This window comes from Zootoca vivipara, chromosome 4 (genome assembly GCF_965207765.1).
Source record: "Zootoca vivipara chromosome 4, rZooViv2.hap1.1, whole genome shotgun sequence".
Taxonomy (NCBI): Eukaryota; Metazoa; Chordata; class Lepidosauria; order Squamata; family Lacertidae; genus Zootoca; species Zootoca vivipara.
Window position 1 is genome coordinate 80,926,246 of NC_142587.1, and position 24,418 is coordinate 80,950,663.

Sequence of the window (24,418 nt, forward strand, 5' to 3'; positions counted from 1 at the left end):
AACATTTCTCAGATGAGAATAGGGATGTCCTATTCAATACTACTACCACCACTGCAAATCTTATTATTTGCACACTGCCCATCTGACTGGGCTGCCCCAGTCACACTGGGCAGCTTCCAACATATATATATATATATATATATATATATATATATATATATATATACCTAATACTGCCTTCAGATGTCTTCTAAAGGTTGTGTAGTTTCTTATCTCTTTGTCTCAAGGGTCACACAACATTTCTCCAATGAAAATGGGACGTCCTAAAGAAAAGTGGGACATTCCAGGTTCAAATCAGAAACGGAGATGGCTTCTGTAAAACCAGGACTGTCCCGGGAAGATAGGGACAGTTGGAATGTGTGGCATTGCAGAAATCCAGCCTGGAGGTTAACAGTGCATGGGCAACAGTGGTCAGGCTACCCCGGTCCAGAATAGGCCACAACCAAAGCTAGTGGAAGGCATTCCTAGTCACTGAGGTCGCCTGGCCCTCTGGCAAGGAAACTGAACCCAGAAGCACTCGCTGGCTACTCTCCCTCCTCGTGATTCCCAGGAAGTCGTTTTCAGACCATCCTGCCTCCAACAATTGTGGTCAAACGTAGCCATCATGGGTTAGCTGCCTTGTCTTCCATACCTCTGTTCTTAAAAGCCAGCTGCACTGCCGACTCAAGCTGTCAGTCACTGTTGCAGTCAGCCAGTCTCTGGGAAATAAAGGGAGCATAGTAAGAGTGGAGAAACAAAATCCCTCCTTTCCTGTTAAACGAGGTGAAGACATGGGGGGAACAATGCAAACATGAACATTTGTTCAGAACTTTGACGACTGTTAAGATCCTTACCTTAATCCTTCCAGTGGTCATGCCCATTAAGGATATGCAACACGTTGATCCTTTGCTTATGGGATTGTGAAGAGCGGGGGGAAAGGAGAATGAGGGAGGGAGGCCAGGGTTGGCATGAACGAATTCCAAGCAAATTTCAGCTAACTCAATATGTAGTTTTTATGAAGCGTGTTTGCTTTAAGTGGGTTGCAAAAAGCAGAGCTTTGTTTTAACAAATACGAGGGGGACCTGTTCAGGGTTCCAGCCAACTTTCTTTCTGCTCTACTTTTAACTCATGGTACCAGGCATGTGTCAACCACAGCAAACGATGGCAAGTTCTTAAAGAAATGGGAGTGCCTGATCACCTCATCTGTCTCCTGAGAAATCTCTATGTGGGACAAGAAGCTACAGTTAGAACTGGATATGGAACAACTGATTGGTTCAGAATTGGGAAAGGAGTACGACAAGGCTGTATATTGTCTTCCTGCTTATTTAACTTATATGCAGAATTCATCATGCGAAAGGCTGGACTAGATGAATCCCAAGCCGGAATTAAGATTGCCGGAAGAAATATCAACAACCTCAGATATGCTGATGACACAACCTTGATGGCAGAAAGTGAGGAGGAATTAAAGAACCTTTTAATGAGGGTGAAAGAGGAGAGCGCAAAATATGGTCTGAAGCTCAACATCAAAAAAAGTAAGATCATGGCCACTGGTCCCATCACCTCCTGGCAAATAGAAGGGGAAGAAATGGAGGCAGTGAGAGATTTTACTTTCTTGGGTTCCATGATCACTGCAGATGGTGACAGCAGTCACGAAATTAAAAGACGCCTGCTTCTTGGGAGAAAAGCAATGGCAAACCTAGACAGCATCTTAAAAAGCAGAGACATCACCTTGCCGACAAAGGTCCGTCTAGTTAAAGCTATGGTTTTCCCAGTAGTGATGTATGGAAGTGAGAGCTGGACCATAAAGAAGGCTGATTGCCGAAGAATTGATGCTTTTGAATTATGGTGCTGGAGGAGACTCTTGAGAGTCCCATGGACTGCAAGAAGATCAAACCTATCCATTCTGAAGGAAATCAGCCCTGAGTGCTCACTGGAAGGACAGATCCTGAAGCTGAGGCTCCAATACTTTGGCCACCTCATGAGAAGAGAAGACTCCCTGGAAAAGATCCTGATGCTGGGAAAGATTGGGGGCACAAGGAGAAGGGGACGACAGAGGATGAGATGGTTGGACAGTGTTCTCAAAGCTACCAACATGAGTTTGACCAAACTGCGAGAGGCAGTGGAAGACAGGAGTGCCTGATGTGCTCTTGTCCATGGGGTCACGAAGAGTCGGACACGACTAAACGACTAAACAACAACAACAACCAGGCAGCATTGCATGGTCTCCGAGACCCCAGTGGGTTGTTTGGGGCTTTCTCCTCCCCAAAGGGTTTTTTCCAAAATATTTTTTGTACTTTGAGAATCCCCAGTGGATGCTTGTCCATTAGGGCAAATAGGACACTGCTGCTCCAACTTCAATCTGCGCCCACCCCCCTCCAGCCATTTACACCTGCCTGCCTTCTTGCAACCAGCCATGAGGGTGACACTGAGCGCCACATTCCTCCTCTTCAATCTGAGCGTTGCCCTTGTAGAACCCGGAAAGGGGGAGGATGGGGAGAAAATTAGAATTAGTTGGCTCTCCCTGTCAATGGCTCTTAGAAATAAGGAGTTTCTAAACTTAACCCTCTCATAATAATAATAATAATAATAATAATAATAATAATAATAATAATTTATTATTTATACCCCGCCCATCTGGCCGGGTTCCCCCAGCCACTCTGGGCGGCTTCCAAAAAAACAGAAATTCTAAAATACAGAAATCCATCAAACATTAAAAGCTTCCCTAAACATGGCTACAGCAACCCACCTGATAGGGTTTGGGCAGATCTTGGGCTTTCTTGCAATGTAGACCTGCAATTCAGAGAACCACCCTTTCAGGAGCTTGGTGAACCTTCTGTTTTTTATTGCTTACCCATGATTACAAAAATGGGATCGCAAGATACCTGGCAAGCTCATGGACTACCTTTTGCTTGGTGCGTCACACATTCCTAAGAGAAGCCTCTGTTCTCCCTTTCAGTAGTTCTCTTGGCAGAATCCAGCCATTCATACTCCAGTGAGATGGAGTTTATATCTTAGAAGGGAAGGATTTTGAAAGAAAGGCCATATTTGCAATGCAATTGAAGCAGATGAGATAGGAAGTGATTATGGCATGAATAGGGTATTCATGAAAGGCAGAGAAAAGGCAAAGACAAATTCCAGTAATTTTACTGGAGTGGTGACAGGTGGACTTACAGCTCAGGGAAATGAAAGAAGAGGGAGCTGGGGGTGGGGGGTGGGGTGGGGAGGAGAAAGTCTTGACTCTTCAATTTATGGATTCATCAACAAATTAAAAGGGCCAACTTGGGAGGAAAGTTACATTCAGGCCTGGCTATATCAACATATTGATCTGCCATATATATATATCCAGAACTTTAAGCATCAAATGAAAATGGGAGACAAATTAACAGGTTGAGTGGTATATTCGATAAGCAAAACAGCAAGTGAGCAACTTTGCCCAGGCCGAACATGCTACATTCACTTGAAGTTCTTCCAAGACATGGTGATGAACAGGGGAGCCCAGAGTACCTGATCTTGCCACAGGTTTCTGTGACTATAATCCAGAGACCCCCTGCTTTTAAAACATGAGGGACATGAGAAGCAGTTGGCAAATGCGTGGGCAACAGCCACCCAACCTGTTTTTCTCTTCTGTAGGTTTTCTCCTAAGCCTGGGCCCCTAGTTCTTATCCTAGTGGCCGCTCCCATTTGAATAGCCTGAACAGCAGCAAATTAGCAGAAATGCCTGTCTCTAGAAGATTGTGCTTCCTAGCACCAGCCACTGCTTCTAATTACATCACCATCTAATTATCTCCCAAAACAAACACCTCCCGTGTGTCTGACTGGCATTTGAAATGTGAATGATCTCAGCACCTTGTACGGCACATATTCCTCCCTTTCCATTTTTTTTTAAAGTAACTTGTATAAAACTTAGTCTGGAGAAAAGCTATAGGAACACTCAGAAAATGCACCCACCCCCCTTTTTACCAACCAGTTTGCACCCCTCTTCAAGTCTTCAATATGTGAAGTAAGAAGGCCTTCCAAGTTGAAAATCAGTAGATAAATCCATTGGTAAATAAACAAAATGATACCTACTTAGCCCAAAGCTAAGTAGGTTGACCATTTAAACACTGCCAAAATAAATATACAGAAAAACTTTCTGACAGTAAGAGCTGTTCAATAGTGGAACAATCTCCTTCGGGAGGTGGTGGACTCTCCTTCCTTGGAGGTTTTAAAGCAGATGTTGGGCGGCCATCTGTTATGGATGCTATAGCTGAGATTCCTGCATTGCAGGGGGTTAGACTAGATGACCCTTGGTCCCCTTCCAGCTCTAAGATTCTATGATTCAATGATCTCCCAAAAAGAGAGGGGCACGCTGATTTGCATACAAATTGCATATGTTAATTTATATTTATAGATGCAAATTTTAAAATCACTGTAATTCTGATAACAATAATTTTAATTTTAATAGAAACACACACAAATCTCACCACAGTGGGGTAAATTGTGACCAGTTGACCTGTAAGCAAGTGTCACCAGGCTGTGGTATCTGTGAATAAAGGTGAATTCTATGCTGGGACCCATTAGGAAAGAAAATGGAAATAAAACTCCTTCATACAAATCTATGGAATGGCTGCACTAGGAATACTGTGTACAATTCTGGTCACCTCACTTAAAATAGGAGATTCTAGAGCCAGAAAATGTTCAGAAAAGGGCAACCGAAATATTCAAGGGGATGAAGATTCCCCTACAAGGAAAGGACGTAAGATTTGGGGCTTTCTTGTTTAAAGAAAGGTGAATACTGGGGAAGGGAGTGAGAGAGAAGTGTAGAATTATGCACGTTGTGGAGAAAATGGATTTAAAAAATTCTCCCTCTCACATAATATTGGGAACATCCAGTGAAGCTGAATGTCGGAAAATTCGGGATAGACAAAAGAAACTTCTTCACACAGTGCCTAGCGACAGTAGTGGGATAAGAGCTAGCGATAGTCACAAATTTGGATGGCTTTAGAGGAGGCTTAGACCATACCTGTGGTCCCAAGTGGCTCTCCAAGCTAGATCCTAGCCTCAGACTCTGAGCATACCAAAACAAGCTCCAGATTCCCTGATGTGACACGAAGTAAACATTTCTTGCTGTGTATATTTGACCGAAGCCACAAATATCTAGGAGCAGAGAGGAGGGACTGTATGTTCAAAGAAAACGCCTGATGCAGAACAAGTTTCAAATCATGGTTTGGTGGGAGGGGGGATGTTGCCTTGAGACATGACTGATGTTACACCTTATGTGATGCCTATATTTTAACTGTTGACAATATAAAGGGGACTCAGCGGCATTACCTTATCCTGCCTAATGAATGTTATCGCGAGGAAAAGGTAAATCAGTAACAGCTAAGATCAAACGTACCTCTCTTCTTTTGAACACACAATGCCCTCATTTATATAAATTTTCACAATCTGCCAGCCTTCCTCACTTGGACACAACAAATGAACCAACAAAGGCCAGCACAAAAGGCCTTCGCATCTCCGAATGCCAAAGGACAGCTTGAAATAGGGTCCCGAGTGGATTGTTGGGCTGACAAGCCACTGGACTCCCCATTAGCTAGGACCGTCCTTCCAACTGTGACATAAACTGTTGGTGTTGGCAGATCAGCAAAGGTCATCACACCTTCTCTTGTCTAGACTAAAGGAGAAAACAATTCTTGTAATATATTATTTGTTGTTCCTTGCCAGTTTATTCCTATAGAGACTTTAAGACATACGGGATTTTTGCTTTTTATTTGAGAAGATCAAGTACTTTATTATGGAAACTGGCTTCCATGTGCACATTCTGACTGGCATCTGATTTTTCACTTTCTGCATTGCTGAAGAATGTCACGAGGCCTCCAGAGACAGGCTGGGTTTTGATGAAATGCTCTTTCTAAGCGTGGCTGCTTTGTAAAAGCAAATGAACCCAACACTTCGTATAGAACAGTTCCTTCCCTTCCCAAACCATTTTCTTCTTCTTTTGGAGAACTTCTCTCCACTTAAGCAGAAGGACAATTTACTTGTTCATATTTACATGGTACCTCGGTTTAAGTACACAATTGGTTCCGGAAGTCTGTACGTAACCTGAAGCGAACTTAACCTGAAGCGAACTTTCTCATTGAAAGTAATGGAAAGTGGATTAATCCGTTCCAGACGGGTCCGTGGAGTACTCAACCTCAAGCGTACTTAACCTGAAGCGATTTTTCCCATTGAAAGTAATGGAAAGTGGATTAATCCGTTCCAGACGGGTCCGCGGAGTACTTAAACTGAAAGTTCTCAAACCAAAGCATACTTAAACCGAGGTATGACTGTATTTATAACCCTCTTCAGGCTTCCTGGAACAGTGTACAGTAAACAATGCAGGGGGTGGGGGGCAAGTAGTGCTATTTTTCTAGAAAAAGAGGTGCTGGAACTCACCATGAGCACCTCCCTTGTTCTCTTAGAATGGCAATGGCACCCACCTGAGAGGTGCCAGAACTGAGTTCCAGCGAGTTCCAGCTGAAGAAAAACCCTGGGACTGAGTATGATGGCTCTGTCCCTCCTCTTTGTTTCTTTCATCCCCAACCCCACCCCCTGGAAGTTGGAGGGTGCCTTCTAGAACCACGGAGGCTCTCAGCACACTTTAGAACTCTGATGTTTCAAGGCAAGGAGATAACAAGGTGGCCAAAGGAAGCAGACTCATCCCTACTGCCACATTCCCCTTTGAGTGCTTACTGCACGCATTTACAAAATGCTTGAAGAGGGCTTATATTTATACAAACATTTGTATTCTGTCCTTCTAGTGCAGAGCTGGTACTGTTACAGGTGCCACAAATATATTTGTTCTGCATTTGTAAGAAACCAAGGGTGACATCTCCTGGGGGCTGAGTCCTCCCCCCCCCCAATGTTTGGCACAGAGGTGAAGCAAGGATCCGAGCACAGTGTGGATCCAGCGGCCAGCTCCTTCTCCTGCTGCTGCCATGGAGGGAAAGGAGGGTCAGAACAGTGTCCCACTAGTGGTGGTGGCAGCAGGAGGAGGTGAGGTCCTGACATAACATGTGCAACATTTCCCCCCCCCCTCCATCACCCTCTGTAAGAAATCAGTATTTTAGTGTGGCAGCACCCACACTTTGAAACTCTCTGCTTATTAGCATCAGGCAAGCACCTTCGCCGTACTCCTCTTCTTTTGAGCACCTGCAAAAAAAGTCTGCCTTTCTAGACATTTAGAATGTTGGCATGTGTTTTAATCCGGTTTTCAGCTTATCATTGATTTATTATTATTATTTTTAATGTTTTAAATAGTTGGTTTTAACTGATTTTTTCTGATAAATTCATCATTTTATTACTTTTGTAAATCACTTTGAGGGTTTGGGGTAGGTGGTTTGTTTTTGGTTTTTTACAATTAAAAGGTAAAGGTAAAGGACCCCTGACACTTAAGTCCAGTCACGAACAACTCTGGGGTTGCGGCACTCATCTCGCTTTACAGGCCAAGGGAGCCGGCGTTTGTCCGCAGACAGTTTTTCTGGGTCATGTGGCCAGCATGACTAAGCCGCTTCTGGCGAAACCAGAGCAGCGCACGGAAATGCCATTTACCTTTCCGCCGGAGTGGTACCTATTTATCTACTTGCACTTTTTGCCGTGCTTTTGAACTGCTAGGTTGGTAGGAGCTGGGACCAAGCAACGGGTGCTCACCCCATCGCAGGGATTTGAACCGCCGACCTTCTGATCAGCAAGCCCAAGAGGCTCAGTGGTTTTTATAATTAAGCAATATATAAATTTTGTGAAATAAAAAAAAATAGAGCTTATGCAACATTCAGGACAGTCAATGATTAAAACCAACTACAAAAGACGATAAAAATTCTCAAAATATAAGAAAAACAGAGGAGAGGTTTTATTCCATTCTGAAAATGAAAAAAGAGAGGAGGACTTTGTAAATGCAGGTGGTCCCCCCTTACTTTGCTTTTCCAATTTATTTGAAGGACTTCAATGCATATGAATAATCTGCAGTCTGAGACAGTGTTTGCTCTTTGTTGTACCCTCAGCCACAATCCATAATTAATAATGCTAGAATTACATCACTGCAGTTGTTGATGGGGTAGAAAATCTAAATCTGGGCCTGTTGAAGGAGTTGGCAGTGGGGGCCTTGTTTTACAGAGATCCTTCTTTTGCTACCTATCCAGCCCATTTTGGAGAACAGCATTGGATGGTGCTGCTATTTAAAATGTTTTTATACTGCCTTTCAGAGCTAAAGGGCTTCTCAAGGCAGTTTAGAAGTAAAAGCAAAAATGTGAGAGAAAAAAATACAATATATATTTGAGCACAACAGTAGCGAAAAATGTAACAGGGGGAATTAGGGCACTGTGAACTGTTGTCTGCTTCTAATGTGGGGTTGGTAGGGCATTGTGAACTGTGTTGCATGAGAGGGACACAACAGGCATGTGCCCTGCCAGCCCAACGTCACTTTTGCGAGTCTTGCAAAGCAGTTCTGGGCTCGCAGGGCACTGTGAGTGCAAACTTCAAAGCAGTTGGCCGGCAGGGCTTCCCATTCATTGCACAGCTGGGCAGGTGCCACAGCATGGCCCCACGTGGCTCCAGTGGGTGCGGTTCGCTCTGGCAGTTTGCCCCACCCTCACGGTGCACCCCACCCCCACAGTCCCAGTGTTGCCCACCACTGCATTAGATCTGTGTGCACCCCAAATGACAAGGTGAAATGGAGTGATTTGGGGAAGGTTCTCACACTTCTGAGTTGGATAGTCCAAGGCATCTCAAGGACTACTCATTCAGCTTCTGAGAGGCTCTATGGTCTCAGCTGTCAGAAAACAACACCACATGGCTGTCCATCCTGACCCTCTCCCCCTGCGCATGAGAAATCAAACCAAGGTAACTGTTTGATCCCAAAATCCACGGGGAGGGGCAAAAGCCCATTCCCACAAACCTTCCGTGGTAACAGGGTCATTGCCTTGGGATCCATGCCATTTTCCACCAAGACCTGGAGCCCCCTATTGACTATTGTAACCCACCACGAAACAGGAAAGTCTGCCATAGTGACAGAACCACTGCAGCTATCGTTCTGAAATCTGATAGCCTTTGTCGCTTTATGCACGAGGCACTTGGATGTGGCCAAAGCTCAATCAGGTGGTTGTTGTTGTTTAGTCATTTAGTTATGTTCGAATCTTCGTGACCCCATGGAACAGAGCACACCAGGCACTCTTGTCTTCCACTGCCTCCCGCAGTTTGGTCAAACTCATGTTCATAGCTTCGAGAACACTGTGCAACCATCTCATCCTCCACGGGACTCTCAAGAGTCTCCTCCAGCACCATAATTCAGCTGGGTAGGAACTGCCAAATCCAGTGTATGAGAAAACATTCCTTTTCCATCCCTTGCTCTCACTAGCTGTTCTTCAAGGTTTTCGTCTTCAACTCTATGAGAAACATTAGTCACCTCTGCAAACATAGGTGGGCTGGGATATAAAGTGTAGGCTCATTTGCTTTCAATCAGCAAACACTATATTGGGAAGATTCATCATTGTTGACCAAGAGAGGAAATATTGAAGCCAAGAGGTCCCTTTCACTTACGTAACCTAGAATCCTTCCTCAGAGAGAAGATGTCAGTATTTGGTCCATGCATTTCTTCCTTTCTTTTCCAACTTAATATGGCCTTTAACTACAACAATGCTTTATTATTATTATTAGTGTTTTTATTTATTTTGCCACATGTTCATACTTCATGAGCTATACAAGGTCACTGTGAGTTAGAGCCGCAATAAGCAAACAGTAAGGTCAGACGGTTTGCAAAAAGAGAGAGAGAGAAAGTTCATTTGCAAAAGCCCTACCCTTTCCTGGACATAATGACATGTTTTGTTGCTGGGGTGAGGGGTGAGAGAAAAATACCACAAGCCTGACTTTTTCACATATAACGGCAACATTGGGAGATAAATGCAACTGCCAGAGCAGCAGGAGAAGTACATGGAACAAACTTTTGTTTTGTTTTTATTTTCTCTTTTATAAGAGATGCGTAGCAACGGTGGTATACAGGAGTTTTTCTTGCTCTAATGGTTTTTCGGTGCGGCAGGTTACATGAGGTGATCCAAATAATTCAGCAAGCTGCTCACCACGGAGGAGGCAAGCCACTTGCTTGTGTGTGCTGGCAATTGGTAGCGCACTGCTTTTACCTCGGTGGTTTATCCTTTCCCCTTCAAGCTCATGCAACTTTCATGAATATTTGGGGTACAGGTTCAGTTACAAGGTGTGCTATTTACAGAATTTGTGGCCAAAATAAAGGAATGGGAATAGGTTGGCAGATATCCTTTCCCCCCAGGCTCTAAATGCCAGGATTTATGCTCCGTCTTCTGGCATGTCTTTGCTTCCTCTAGGAGCAGCAAAAACAGGATTTCTCCTGCTCCGGAGGGTAGAACCTCAACCAATGGCTTCAAGTTACAAGAAAGGAGATTCCGACTAAACATCAGAAAGAACATTCTGAACAGAACTGTTTGACAGTGGAACGGACTCCCTTGGGAGGTTGTGGACTCGAGTTTGGATGGCTATCTGTCATGGATGCTTTAGTCGAGATTCCTGCATTGCAGGGCGTTGGACTAGATGAGCCTCGGGGTCCCTTCCAACTCTATAATTCTATGTTTTTTCACTAGCACACTGCTATGAAACATCACATGATTAGCAGTTTCCAAATGACTAAATAAAGCAATGATAATATTCAGTATCAGCATGCTAAGCTCAATGCTTTTACACCTTGTGTTGGCCTAAAACTCCTTTCCACAGCGAGCAAAACTTAATTCTGCAATATATAAAACTCAAGCAACATGATTACAGGACCGCATAACATCTGTCATACCACTCACCTATTCATCTTCAGTTATTATGCCTGTCGTCACCTGCCGACAACGTCCTTTTGCAGTTCTTACTTGGAACAAATAGATTGATGTCAGTGCAGAAGAATGAATGGCTGTATATCTAACACAAAGGAGCAGCTCACCAGGTGGATCAGAGATGCTACACTGGCTTCTTGGTAGGGAGGTCATTGTTTACCAGGCCGGGGAGAGGCAAGGTGGCAAGGAGGTTGGTACATTGCAAATGCATTGGAAGGGAGTGCCAGATTGCCTGTGCCAGTGTGTTTGCACTGCACTGACCCTTCCTTTCCTAGTAAGCAACAGTGGGCCTCCTGCTGGGAAGCTAGCATACCAGCTCCATCTCTCCACTTCTGCTCAGTAGCAGAGCACCAAAATATCCCAGGGCTCTCTGATGCTCAACTGAAAAATCAACATTCTTTGGGTGGGAATTCAAAGGGAGACTGTAGACCTGAATTAAGATTTATGACACTAGGCCCTATCAGCAAATTTGATTTCCTAGCATTTATTTTACTTTATTTAAAATCATTTATATACCACTTGATATTCCAAAAAATCTCTTAGCAGTTAACAATATGTAAATACGATTAAAACGTTGAAGCAAAATTGACAACATAACCTTAAATCAGTAAAACAGGTATATAAAAACCCATGAAAGCATACTAGAGCGAATAAAACAGAAATTCAGAAGATTCAAATATGTAAAATGAGGTCCGATCTCTTACAGGTCAGGGAAATCCTCAGCAAAAAGATATTTCTTTACACCTGAAGCAGTTGTAGGCTGTTGCTTCCCACATTGGCGTAGGGGGAGGCATTCCACAAGGGCGGCAGCAGAAAATACCTGTTTTCGTGTTACCACTCTGTGATATTCTGTATGGTGTGGAGCCACATGAAGAATTTCCCCAGATGATCTAAGTGATCTATCAGGAACTCAGGACTCATTTAAAATCAAGGTTTTCCTGTCCATTACAAGTGTTAAATTAATCTAGGAAGATAGCAGCAATTACTGCAATTGTGAATGGCCACTGTGCTTATCTTGTATAATTTTGCGTAAAGATACCTCTTGCATTTCATGACTTTTTGGCCCCACTGTTTACATTTTTTATTAATTCTGCAGTGTGTAGCTCATAGCTGCCCAGTTTTCCCTTTTCTCGCGAGGAAGCCTATTCAGCATAAGGGAAAATCCCTGTAAAAAAGGGATAACTTGGCAGCTATGGTGTAGCTGTAGATTAGATAGATAGATAGATAGATAGATAGATAGATAGATAGATAGATAGATAGATAGATAGGCCAGTGACCCTTAGTCTTTAAGAATCTGCGAGACTCTTAAAATCAGCAAATTTAACAGCTAAAACAAGAGAACTTAATGATGACTGCTTTATGGAAGAAGGAAAGAGTTTTTCGAATTATTTAAAGAAAACTTATAGTATGATGAATTCACGAGCAGGATTTGAACGGTGAGCCACAAAAGGATTTAGAGATTATTGTATTGTGGTTATGATACAAGAGAGGGAAGATAGGGTGCAGCAAGGGGGATAAATAAATAAAAGCACCATGGAAAATGGGATGGGAAGTCGACAAAAGAAAAATCTATTATGTATTGGAATGCTTGTTTGAATTTTTTGGAAATTTAATCAAATATATCTTTTAAAAAGAGAGAGAAAGAATCTGCAATGCTTTTTGGAGGGCTTGTTTATGCTGTTGTTTCTCTAATTAGTTGTTGTTGTTTAGTCGTTTAGTCGTGTCCGACTCTTCGTGACCCCATGGACCACAGCACGTCAATCTCCCCCAAATTAAACAATTTGTTGTTATTTATTTAATAAAGCTATTTGGAAGCAAAATCAAGGCAGGATAATCTGCCGACAGCGGGTGGGGGAATCACCAAAGGCACTTCATCTCTTTGGTTACAGTTTGCCATGCTGTTGTCAGATGAACCGAAAATTGTATTTCATTTAAAGGGGAAGAAAGGACGAGTTTGGTAATGTGATCTTGTACTTAACCTCGCCCACAGTGGTGAGAACAGTCAGGTAAAAGCCATTACAGAAAGAATTTCAGAGCTTCCTTCTCTAGAGCTTTCAGCAACAATGCAACCCATTGTTTACATTTTAATTAACTTCTGTGTCACTGATTTATAAGGAAGATGGATTAGCCTTATGCTTTCAGCTGAATTATTGCAATTTGAACCTATTTGTACCTTCAGTTAAACTCTTCAAAGCCCGGGGAAGATTGTTTATGTACAGGAAATCGAATTAGTAATGCTGTTACTGTGATTTAATAGTGTTTTGGTGGCTCCCTCAATGAAGAACAGTAATTGGAGAATGTCTGCATTCACATCCCTGGGCTTTTCCTTTACCTTTCCGACAGATACAGCAAGTGTGTTTGTTGGCTGTCCAACTAATATGGGGAATTAAATAGGCACTGTGATTTTTAGAACGCTGGAAGCCTACAAGTTCAGACCAGGGGCAAGAAGAGGAGTGTTGAAACACAACCTGTTGAACACCAAAGAAAGAACACGGCTGAAGTTTATGTGGCACAGGGATAGCCAATGTAGTGCTAAAGTTTTGGATTACGGTCCCCATTAGCCTCAACCAGCACAGCCAAAGGGCAGGGATGATGGGAGCTGTGGCCCAAAATTTCGGAGGCCATCATGTTGGCTACTCCAGGTGTAGCTGAATACACCAGGAACCACCAGATAGTGAATAAATTGTGATCATGGATTCTACCTTACAGAGGGCAGTCTGCTCTTTGAAGGACTCTTCGCCAATCCAGTTTCAGTTTAGAGATAAAGAGCTGTAAGAAGGAGGAGGAGGGATCATGGTGTTTTCCATCAAGGTTTAGCACCTGGGCCATAGCTGCAAAGTCTCCCGTTGAAAAATCCGGGATCAGCAGTGGCGTGGCCCTAGAAGTCTCTTCTACGCATGTCTGGACATGCATAGAAGCAACTTCCGGTGCCGGTGCTGCCCGATTTCCGGTGCCCAGACATGGGCGGAGGGGCATCGGAATTCGCTTCTACGCATGTCCAGACATGCGTAGAAGAGACTTCCGGTGCCGCTCTGCCTGATTTCTGGTGCCCAGACATGGGCAGAGTGGCACCCGAAATCGGTTCTACGCATGTCCAGACATGTGCAGAAGGAGCCTCCCTGGCAGGTAGGAAATCGGGGGATTTACGGGATTTTTTTCTATTCGGGATAACAGCGGGAAACGGATTAAAATCCGGGGGTTTCCCGTGAAAAACGGGAGACTTGGCAGTTATGACCTGGGCAGCAGGCTGACCAGCCACATTGGTCACTTGGACACAGAGTGGTATTCAACTTAATAATTGTGCAATGGGACTCCACCCCCTCCTCACCCCCCCCCACACTCCCTAAAAGTGTTCTGTACAATCTCACAGCCCTCCAGAGCAGATCTGGGGATGGCACAGAACGCAAAATGGAGGCAGAAGAGAGACTGGCATTGGGACCTACAGGAACCTGATTGCTGCCCCAGCTCATTTGTCCTGTGACCAGGCTGTGGATTCAGCAGTGGCTAGGCTGATCTTACAGAGCCTAGACATTGGGGATTAGGATGGGACTGGAAAAAATTGGCAGCCTATATTTATATGTCTGAAACAGGAAACAAATATAAACAAAACACTTTTAATTCTCTTTTGCTTTAAGCAGAGAGGTGCCCTCTTCCGGCTTGCCCACTTCTCCCTTTGAAGTCACGCAGAGTCTTAAAAGTAGCTTAATTTTGGACTGTTCTTTTCCTTCTTAAACCAGAGGGCATAATTTGGACACAGTCCAGCACAATTAATCCCTAGAGATTTCTGTGGCAAACTCGAAACCCGTATGAGAAATAAGCAGGAGAAATGTGAAAACTGATGGAGAAAACAGAAAGAGAAAGAAAATATTTGGCGAGAAGAATGAGGGCCTGTGAGAAAATGTAGATAATGTGTTTCTGGATCATTTAAGGTTTCAGAAAACACAAGGGAACAAAAGATTACTGTAATGCAATTCAGCGCCAGGCCTATTATTTAGTAGAGGCAAATTGTTCTCTCGTTTTCTGCACTAAGCTTTAAAACTAGTGCTAGTGAAAAATTGCAGAATGGCTAGATTTCCCAGAAGAGAAAGCCAAAAGGCCAAAGTCCCTGGGGAGAAACAGTAGACTTGGCAAGCCTCAACATACTACAGTAGTTTCTTCAGCATATAAGAGGTGTCAAACTCAAACTTACAGAATAAGACCCTAAAGTTCTCCTAAATGGATGTCTGGCAAAATGTGTAAATCCACTCTCTCTCCACACAGCATTGCAAAAATAGCTGACTGCACTCAAACATTGCTAAACTGATTCAAGGCTACTCGCATTTGCAGTGGACCAACACATTTCAACAGCTTTTTTGGGGGGGGGGGGTTTCTATTAACTTATTACAGCAAAGCATCACACATTCTGAATGCTTGCTCCAGGTCTTCAACTCTGGAGGGTGGCACTGGCTGAAAAATAACCACAAGGGCTGCCCTTCCACACGGGAAGTGATTTGTGCGAAGCTGTTCCTCCACAAAGGCATGGCAATTTTAATAGCACCAACAAAAACCACCTAATGTAATTAAGTTTGCAGCATCCCTGTGCAGGAAATGGAGCGAACTGTTTACATTGTTCTTCCTATGCAAAAGGCCATCTATCCTTTCACACAGGAATTGGGCAAAGTTGTTCTTCCTTCTCCCTCTCACATAACGGAGTACAGTCGTACCTTGGTTCTCAAACAGAATGCATTCCGGGAGTCCGTTCCCGTTCAAAAACCAAGGCGTGGCTTCTGATTGGCTACAGGATCGCCCTGCAGCCAATCGGAAGCCGCAGAAGCCACGCCAGATATTCGGCTTTCAAAAATCGTTTGAAAACCGGAACACTGACTTCCAGGTTTCAATCATTTAGGAGCCGATTTGTTTGAGACCCAAGGCGTTTGAGAACCAAGGTACAGTGGTACCTCAGTTTAAGAACAGCCCTGTTTACGGATGATTCGGTTTAGGAACTCTGCAAAACTGGAAGTAGTGTCCTGGTTTGCGAACTTTACCTCGGTCTAAGAACGGAATCTGAACGGTGGGAGGGCACCGGCGGTGGGAGGCCTCATTAGGGAAAGCCCGCCTCGGTTTAAGAACAGTTTCAGTTTAAGAAACGGACTTCCAGAATGGATTAAGTTCGTAAACCGAGGTACCACTGTACAACTGTACTAGGATTCAGAGACCTCCAAGGAAGCTCAATGTTGGAAGAGTCAAGGCAAAAAAAAAGTACTTCTCCACACAGTTAAACTATGGGATTCACTTCCATGAGAGGCAGTGATGGCTACCATCTTTAGAAGAGGATTAGACATACTCTTGGAAAATAAGGCTATTAGCTGACCATCAATGGCTACTAGCTGCAATGGCTCTAAAGAAAAGGTGCTGGGTTAGGACAGTGCTGTTGTGCCCAGATCTTGCTGGCCAGCTTCCCTTTGATATCTGGTTGGCCACTGTGACTACATAGCGCTGGACTACGTAGGACTTTGGTCTGATCCAGTAGGCTCTTCTTATGCTATTTATCTATGACACGCTCTACCACTGAGCTACGGCCCTCCCCTTTTGCAGATCTTTACTGCAGTGTCTTCCCCAGTCAGCCCCCCTCCTGCTGCCACACTGCTCTCAGCAGATTTATACACAGACCAGGAACAATATGCTCTCTCGTACATATAACCGCCAAATACACATTCAATAAAATTATAATTTCTCAAATCAGCAAGGCAATTTCGTAACGCAGCGCACAAAATCAAATTAATGAGCCTTAAACGTGTTTGAATTAGCAGCTGAACTGCTTGGCTGGATTGGAGGCACCCCCCCCCAAAAAAAAAAATATCAGTGGCAGAGTCAGGAATAGAATTCCTGATCTCGTTGCTGTGAAGTGAGTGCCTTTGCTTTTCTGCAGAACCGATGCAGAAAAAGGAACAGAGCAGCTGCATGGGAGGGGTTCTCTCCCCCCCCCAACCGGCCTGCTTGCCTGAGCATAGGGGGTGGGAGGTGAGCTTGAAATATGTGAGTAAAGATTTAAAGAGCTAAACGCAGACGACAAACTCAGCTGAGCTAATGGGGCAAACATAAAAGTGGACAAGTATTTGCAGCATAAATAGTGAAAGGAGAAGGGAGGGCTATTTAAAGGCATGCAAAATGGCCAGTGGATCGAAGACACTTCAGAATGTCTCCTCTACTGAAAAGTTCAGGAAATGTACTCACCCGCCATAATATCGAGCTTTTATATAGTGAAAAAGTGGTTTTGCATTTATATCCAAATGTCTTGCTGTGAGACAGCAAATGCAGCCATTCTTGCTCTCATCTTCTCTCCAGGCGCAGGAGAACCACCATCCTTGAATAGTCTCCCCTCTCTGTTTCCATTATCAGATGTTAGAAAGCAGAATTTGTCATAGGGTTTGTATCAGGTGTGGTGAACTTGCAGCCTGGGGGACCACATCCTCTCGTGGACAATCTTCCAAAGGTCACATGTCAAGTGGTGGGTGTGAGGTTAGAAGCAGAGGTAGCCACAGATGTGGCTCTTTTCTTTGTAGAATAGGCGATGTTTCAGTGATGCAAAAGTTAGGTTTCTACAAACACACAAAAAATATTTCCATTCTGCGTCCAGGCAAGGAAGAGGGATTGCCATAGTTCAAGGACAGGTGATTTGTGTGCCATGCAGAATCACAGAATCATAGAATAATTGTGTCTTATTCTCTCTCCACCCCAGCTAATAAGCTCATAGCAAAGGCTGGAACTACCCCCAAAAAAACCTTTCCAATTCAACTAAATTGCCTCTTCCCTTCCCATTCTTGTTGCTACCCTCCAGTTTGTCAAGTATGATTGGTCAATATCTTTTCCCATGACAGCTGAGCAAGACAAGGAATTGTGGCATCATCATTTCATCATTAACCAGCCATCTCCCACCACAATTGGCACCATATAAATAAATAACTGGGCCCGCAGCATAGTCACTGGGCCCTTCCTCCTCTGTAATTTGTACAAGCAGCCATCAAATGAAACTGTAAAACAAGCTTTTTGGTGAACCAAAATAATAACAGATGTACTGTAAATGTTCCCAGGCTCAAGACACCTTGGAGAAAGTTTGGGATCACATTCATCAAGTGTGACTGCACCTTGAATAGTTTTGCTGTTGGTAAACAGTTACGGCTGTAGTCCTGACCATGTCTACTCAGAAGTAAATACCATGAACTACAATGGGGCTGACACCCAGGTAAGTCAGGTTAGGATTGCACCATAAGTTGTTGAAGAAGTCCATACTAAGTAGCTACCCTCAGATTTGTTGTTTTTAAAAATATCATTTTAGTTTAGGGAAACAGTCTGATTTGGGTTTATTTTTATTTCTATTGTAACTGAGTTACAGTCACTGTGAATGTGTTTGAATAAAGAGTATTCCTGTGTATCCCTGTAGAATTTATTATTATTATTATTATTATTATTATTATTATTATTATTATTATTATTACTACTACTACTACTACTAGCATACTGGGTTTAGCAGGATGCTCTGCACAGTGATTCTATTTTTTTCTAGAGCATCGGAGCAATCAATCTGCTTTTCATTTCGGTCGTCATTTACAAAGTAAAATGAAGTACTTTCAAGATACTGAATGGAATCTTCCCCTAACATTGGCTGGGATCCAAAACAAAAACTACTTTAGGCATACCCAAGTGCTTGGGCATGACCAATGGGGTTTTTCTCTAAACAGCAGGCCCCTCTACCATGCAAAAAAAAATGTTTTTGAAAGTTCTCTTACTTTCAGAAGGTTTTGCCTTGCACAAATGGGGTGAGGAGGCCGCTGATAAAGGCACACAAGCGCAAAGCTTGCTTGGGTGTATGGAAATAGCTGCATGGTTCCTTTGATTCTGGTCTTGGCTTCCTATGTCATATGCCAACCTAGTGCCCTCCAGATGTTTTGGACTCTAACTCCCATTGGGCCCAGCCAGCACGGCCAATGTTTAAGGATAGTGGGATGTATAGTATGGGCGTAATCAGATTTGGGCCCTGGACTGATTTGGGGATTTTGCAATGTCACGTGGTTGCAGGGGGAGAAAGAGATGTGCCCAAGTACATGTTTAAGCATGGAAAAGGGGGCACATGCAGGCTGTCTGTGGATCTCCTACTCCCCACTCCTTCTTGCTAGACCACCACTCCTTTTGACAGCCCTGGATTGCTCTGGGTGGAGCCGATCTGGCCCAGGGTGGCCAAATCTTGGGCTTATCCAAATCAGACCAATTCAGTTTGGGACCCAGGATTAAGATGGATCCAATGAAGAGCCCTAATTTATAGTCCACAGCACCTGGAGGATGTAAGGTTGGAGTAAGTCTGGAGTAGATGATGCAGGGATAGACAAAGAATCTGACCTAGTACAAAGCAACTTCCTATATTTCCAAGATTGTGTCTGACTTAATCATCCCCATAAGCTGCAGTCCTGTTCCCATTAAAAGCAAAATGAATTTTAATATTATGTCAATGGAAATAGGCTGGAACTCTTCCAAGAGTAAGTAGGCTTTGTCTGGAAAAAGAAGCCTACACCCAGTTATTCGGATTACCACCATAAGTATATTCATGCAAGGAGAGAGAGGGTGGCAAAACGAGTTGCGCGACCACAAATTTAACTCTGCGCCAAAGTCACATTGCTCCTCCTACCCCCACCATTGCCATCACTATGTTGTGTAGCGTTAAAACTTTTCTATGCATACATTGTTTAGAATGCTGGACAGGGGCAGAAGGAACAGTGTGACTTTGAAGGTACAGAACCCAGAGATCATTTCACCACACTTGCCCTTGCTGCATGAGCAATGCATCAACAGCCTTTCTGTTAAATGAAATTAGGTCCATCTGTCCCAATTTGGATTGGATGTTAGCCCTACTCAGAGTAGATCTATTGAAAATAATGAATACCCATTGAAATTAATGAGCATGACTAACTTAGCTCTGTTAATTTGAGTGTGTCTACTAGGGTGATGGCTTTTTCATTTTTTCCCCTCAAAAATTATTTCCTGTAGCACAAATGGATGAACTTTTGCCTGTTAATGACTAAAATTAGGTATATTCCATTGAAATATTTAAAAAGGTTACGCACAAAGCGTTTTTTAAAAATTTGTATGCCGTTTTACCATTTCATAAAATTGTATTAACAATTCTATATATATTTCGTATCAAATTTGGACACAACACCACATTCCACAATGGGGAGTGTTCTTAGCAACATAGGGTATACAAATGTCACACCTGCACAAGGTAAAAACCCCTTTTGGGGACCTCAAAACTCAGCCAGCACACCCTGCCGGACATGCTGGGAAAAGAACCTACAGGAGAGGTAGCAAAACATCGTCCTCTAGCGGCATCTATACCTTTACTGCAGCTAAAAACAGCTTCCTTGTATATTTGATGACCCTATATAATGTTGTATATATGTGACTCTAAAGCTTGGGTTCAATTTTATATCTGCTTACAGTGACTTCAAAAATGGTCAAAAAACAGATAAATAAATTTTTAAAATCATTTTGTGCGTGAGGTTTTTTTATCAAATCTCTTTGAAAGTTCTGACCTCCAAAGAATGCTCCGCTTGCTGCCACTTCCATAGTGGCAGCAACAGTTGTGGCACATTCCTTGGAGGCTGGATCTGCCACCTCTTCAGTGGCCTCTCGACCCTGGCAGAACGGAGGGCGCCATTTTGTGGTTTGCCTCAGGTACTAAAATGTCTTGAGCCAGCCCTGACACACACAGGCAGACACATTACAATGAGTCCAATTTAATGTAAGGATTAAGATTATTGTCCTTGGTAAAGGAGTCAATTGCACAGAGAGGCTTATGCTCAGTGTAAATGGTACTTACAATGGCCCCAGTTTTTATGTTAGTTATGTTGTTTTTATGTTCATCATAAACTAAAGAATAAATGAATAGGGTTGACTGAGAGAGGATACAGTTTAAATAAAATGCAACACCTAACACCATGGCCAAATTGGGATGGGGGCTGCTGGAGGGGGGAAAGAAATGACACCTGCCCAAGTAACTATTCTAACACAGACACTAGGGGATGCGGGTGGCGCTGTGGTCTTGGTCTTGCCGATCAAAAGGTCAGTGGTTTGAATCCCCACAACAGGTCGAGCTCCCGTTGCTCGGTCCCAGTGCCTGCCAACCTAGCAGTTCGAAAGCACACCCAAAAGTGCAAGTAGATTAATAGGTACCGCTCTGGTGGGAAGGTAAATGGCGTTTCTGCACGCTGCTCTGGTGTCGGTGTTCCATAGTGCCAGAAGCGGCTTAGTCGTGATGGCCACATGACCCAAAAAAACTGTCTGCGGAGCGGACGAACAATGGCTCCCTCGGCCTGTAAAGCGAGATGAGCACCAGAACCCCAGAGTTGTTTGCGACTGGACTTAACGGTCAGGGGTCCCTTTACCTTTACCTTTAAGACACAGACAAGAAACAATCTCTCTCTCTCTCTCTCTCTCTCTCTCTCTCTCTCTCTCTCTCTATATATATATATATATATATATATATATATATATATATATATTGAAGAAGGGCCTGGGATGGATTGGTAGGGATGGAAAACAAACTGGTAGAAAAGCTGGGTTGAGGGAAAATAACAGGCAGGCTGAATACAAATGCCACCAACAAGCATGGAGGAGTTTCAGTTTCCATATTGTTTTGGAAAGCATGCATGAGGCAAGTTCACCTTTAAACACGAACGTCTCCCATATCCCTATCTGGAAATACTACAACATAAGGACATAATCCTAACCATTGCTCCCTCAGTTACTACTAAGTGTGGGATAATTACAGACAAATGGGAAGGAATTTTTGCAATAATCTCCAAGTCTTGCCCATCCAGTTCCTTCATCTTATTCTTTCAAACAACAGTTTTCATTCAGCACAAAAGATACATGATACATTCTAGTTTTAGTAATCTGACCTCTCCCCCCCCCCACTCTCTCACACACACACTTCTTCTTCTTTTACCAACTCCTTCATATAGTATATTTGGCTTTCCTCCTAATCCTCCTAGGAATTCCAGACACATTTTGCTTATTATTCTAAAGATTTATTTAAGAATATTCATTGGGAGTCAGTTAAATACACATGGAACCCCAAGAAACACATTCATTGGTATATAATATCATATACAGAATATTGGTTTAGCCGGCTAACCTATGCCTTGATCATCAGGTATAATAATGTTTGCTGTTGAATCTGGTGTACGTTTAGTTTGACCGCCTTTCATAACCAATATCTCATTTACAATAGTAAATTACACAGCTATGCTCTTTCCCCCTTCTACCTTGAAATAATATTAGCATAAGAAGGCCAACCTCACTGTTAGGTAGGGTGAGGCAAGGTGAGAGAGATACTGAGATACTGAAAGAAGGCAGCAGATTGTGAAATATTTACCTATTATTATACTTTGGGTGTGGCACCATTTAGTCTTTCTGTCTTGGGCACCAGAATACTGCTGCATATAGGAGAAAGAATCCGGTTTCAAATATTTTGTTTTCGTTTTTTCAATTGCATCTTTATTTATTTGTATGCTGTTTACTTGCCAAGGTGGCTTCTAAGCCATTTGCAAGTACAGTGGAGCCTCGCTAGTCGAATTTAATTCGTTCCACGGGTCTATTCTTATAACGAAAAATTCGTCTAGCGAATCCCATAGGAATGCATTGAATTTTTTTGAATTTGTTTTTTGCCCATAGGAACGCATTAATTGGATTTCAATGCATTCCTATGGTAAACCGCGATTCGCTAGACGAATTTTTTGTAAAACGAATTCGTCTAGCCAGGCAACCTGCGCTAGAAAAAAATCCTTTCTTTAAGCGAAAATTTCGTCTTACAGGGCGTTCGTTAAGCGAGGCACCACTGTATAAAGCCACACATATAATAGAAATACACATCAGAACACTTCCATCAAAATAAACACCCACAGTAAAAATGCACAATAAAGCAAGCCCAATAAAATGGCACAACAATTGAAAGAGCTGAAATGGCTGATCTGGCACATTCATTGCATTCATTGCCGCACCTGCAGACGTAAAGGAGAAGCAGAGCTGCGTGTCATCAATGTATCGCTGACAATGTATTCCAAAGATCCAGATGACCTCACACAGCAGTTTCCCGGAGATATTAAACGTCATGGAGGTTAGAAATGAACCCTGTGGAATCCCGCACAAAAAACCGCTATGGGGATGAACAACACTCCCAAGCACTACCTTCTGGAAACAACCACCCAAGTAGGACTGTAACCATCCCAAAGTGGTGCCACCCACCCCCAGCTCAGAAAGCTGCTCCAGAAGAACACCGTAGCTAATGATATCAAAAGCCGCTGATCTTAATGTTCTTACTGGGCAGTGTAGGCAAAGGTTTCCTTATTCCATCTCAGGTAACCCATTCTAGAGTTGTTAATGGCTTTATCTCTAAGTAGCAAGCCCTTGAAATTGGTTCAGTGTCTAAAAAACCACCAGCACCTATTATGATGTTACTGTTTTATTTTTATAAGCCGCCTCAAATCTATATGGAAAGACAGCCTGCAACTCACAGCATAAAAAAAACCACCTTCCAGACCCAGAGGTTTTCTGTTTCTGCTGCCGGTATTCACACCATCTCCAAGATACTAAATAAAAATAAAATAGAAAAATTCCTTCCAGTAGCACCTTAGAGACCAACTAAGTTTGTCCTTGGTATGAGCTTTCGTGCGCATGCACACTTCTTCAGATACTCTGAAACAGAAGTCAACAGACCATCACACTATATACATATAAAAGTATGAGCTTTCGTGTGCATGCACACTTCTTCAGATACACTGAAACAGAAGTCACCAGACTTCTGTTTCTGTGTATCTGAAGAAGTGTGCATGCACACGAAAGCTCATACCAATGACAAACTTAGTTGGTCTCTAAGATGCTACTGGAAGGAACTTTTCTATTTTATTTTTATTTTATTTTGACAGCAAACCAACACGGCTACCTACCTGTTACAAGATTCTAGCAAGCGTTACAATGCTTGCATTAACTCTCAGGCATTAAAAATGTGTGTAAATGCCACAGTGACAAGTGCTCGCTGTCCACAAAGCTTGTAAAAGTTTACTTCAAACAATTGGCGCTATCAGATTATTCAGTCCGTGGAATGCAAGAACCCCATTTCTTTGCATTTGTTTTTATGTTTTCCTTATTTTGAAGTGGTTGAGTGGTTCATCTACCCACCGAGTCGTTTCCTTACAAGTTTTTGTTTTAATTAATAGACTTGTGAATAACCACAATTGGCTTGTGGGACACACAAAATGCTAAGCAGATGACTAAGCTTGTAGTGGAGCAATCTGCTCAGTATGGTTTGCCTTAATTTAATTCATACATGATCGAAGGCGGCAGAGGGGAAAGAGGCCGGGAGGAGCATGGCAATTATGTTGCTTAATGTATAGCTCAGGTCCTGTTTCAAATTAAAAGGAGTCCCTTGTGTACGGAACCTAATGTTCATAAAAGCAAAAGCAACATTTTTGATTGATGGTCACCTGTTTGCACGCTATTGAACTTGGGAGGGGATGGGCATTGGAATGCATCTCAAGGGGGGGATGGGC

The 24,418-nt window shown here is 43.1% G+C and overlaps 1 long non-coding RNA gene across 1 annotated transcript in view; it reads right to left on the minus strand.

Annotated features, from left to right (window-relative positions):
• Positions 1-203: 203 nt before the first annotated feature.
• The window catches only part of LOC148686018 (uncharacterized), a 29,272-nt gene continuing 5,057 nt past the window's right edge, over positions 204-24,418 (minus strand). The window contains exons 2-3 of the long non-coding RNA XR_015949862.1: positions 10,812-10,873; positions 204-698 (exon numbers count right to left, since the gene is read on the minus strand). This is a non-coding gene — a long non-coding RNA (uncharacterized LOC148686018). The remainder of the gene's footprint in view (positions 699-10,811; positions 10,874-24,418) is intronic.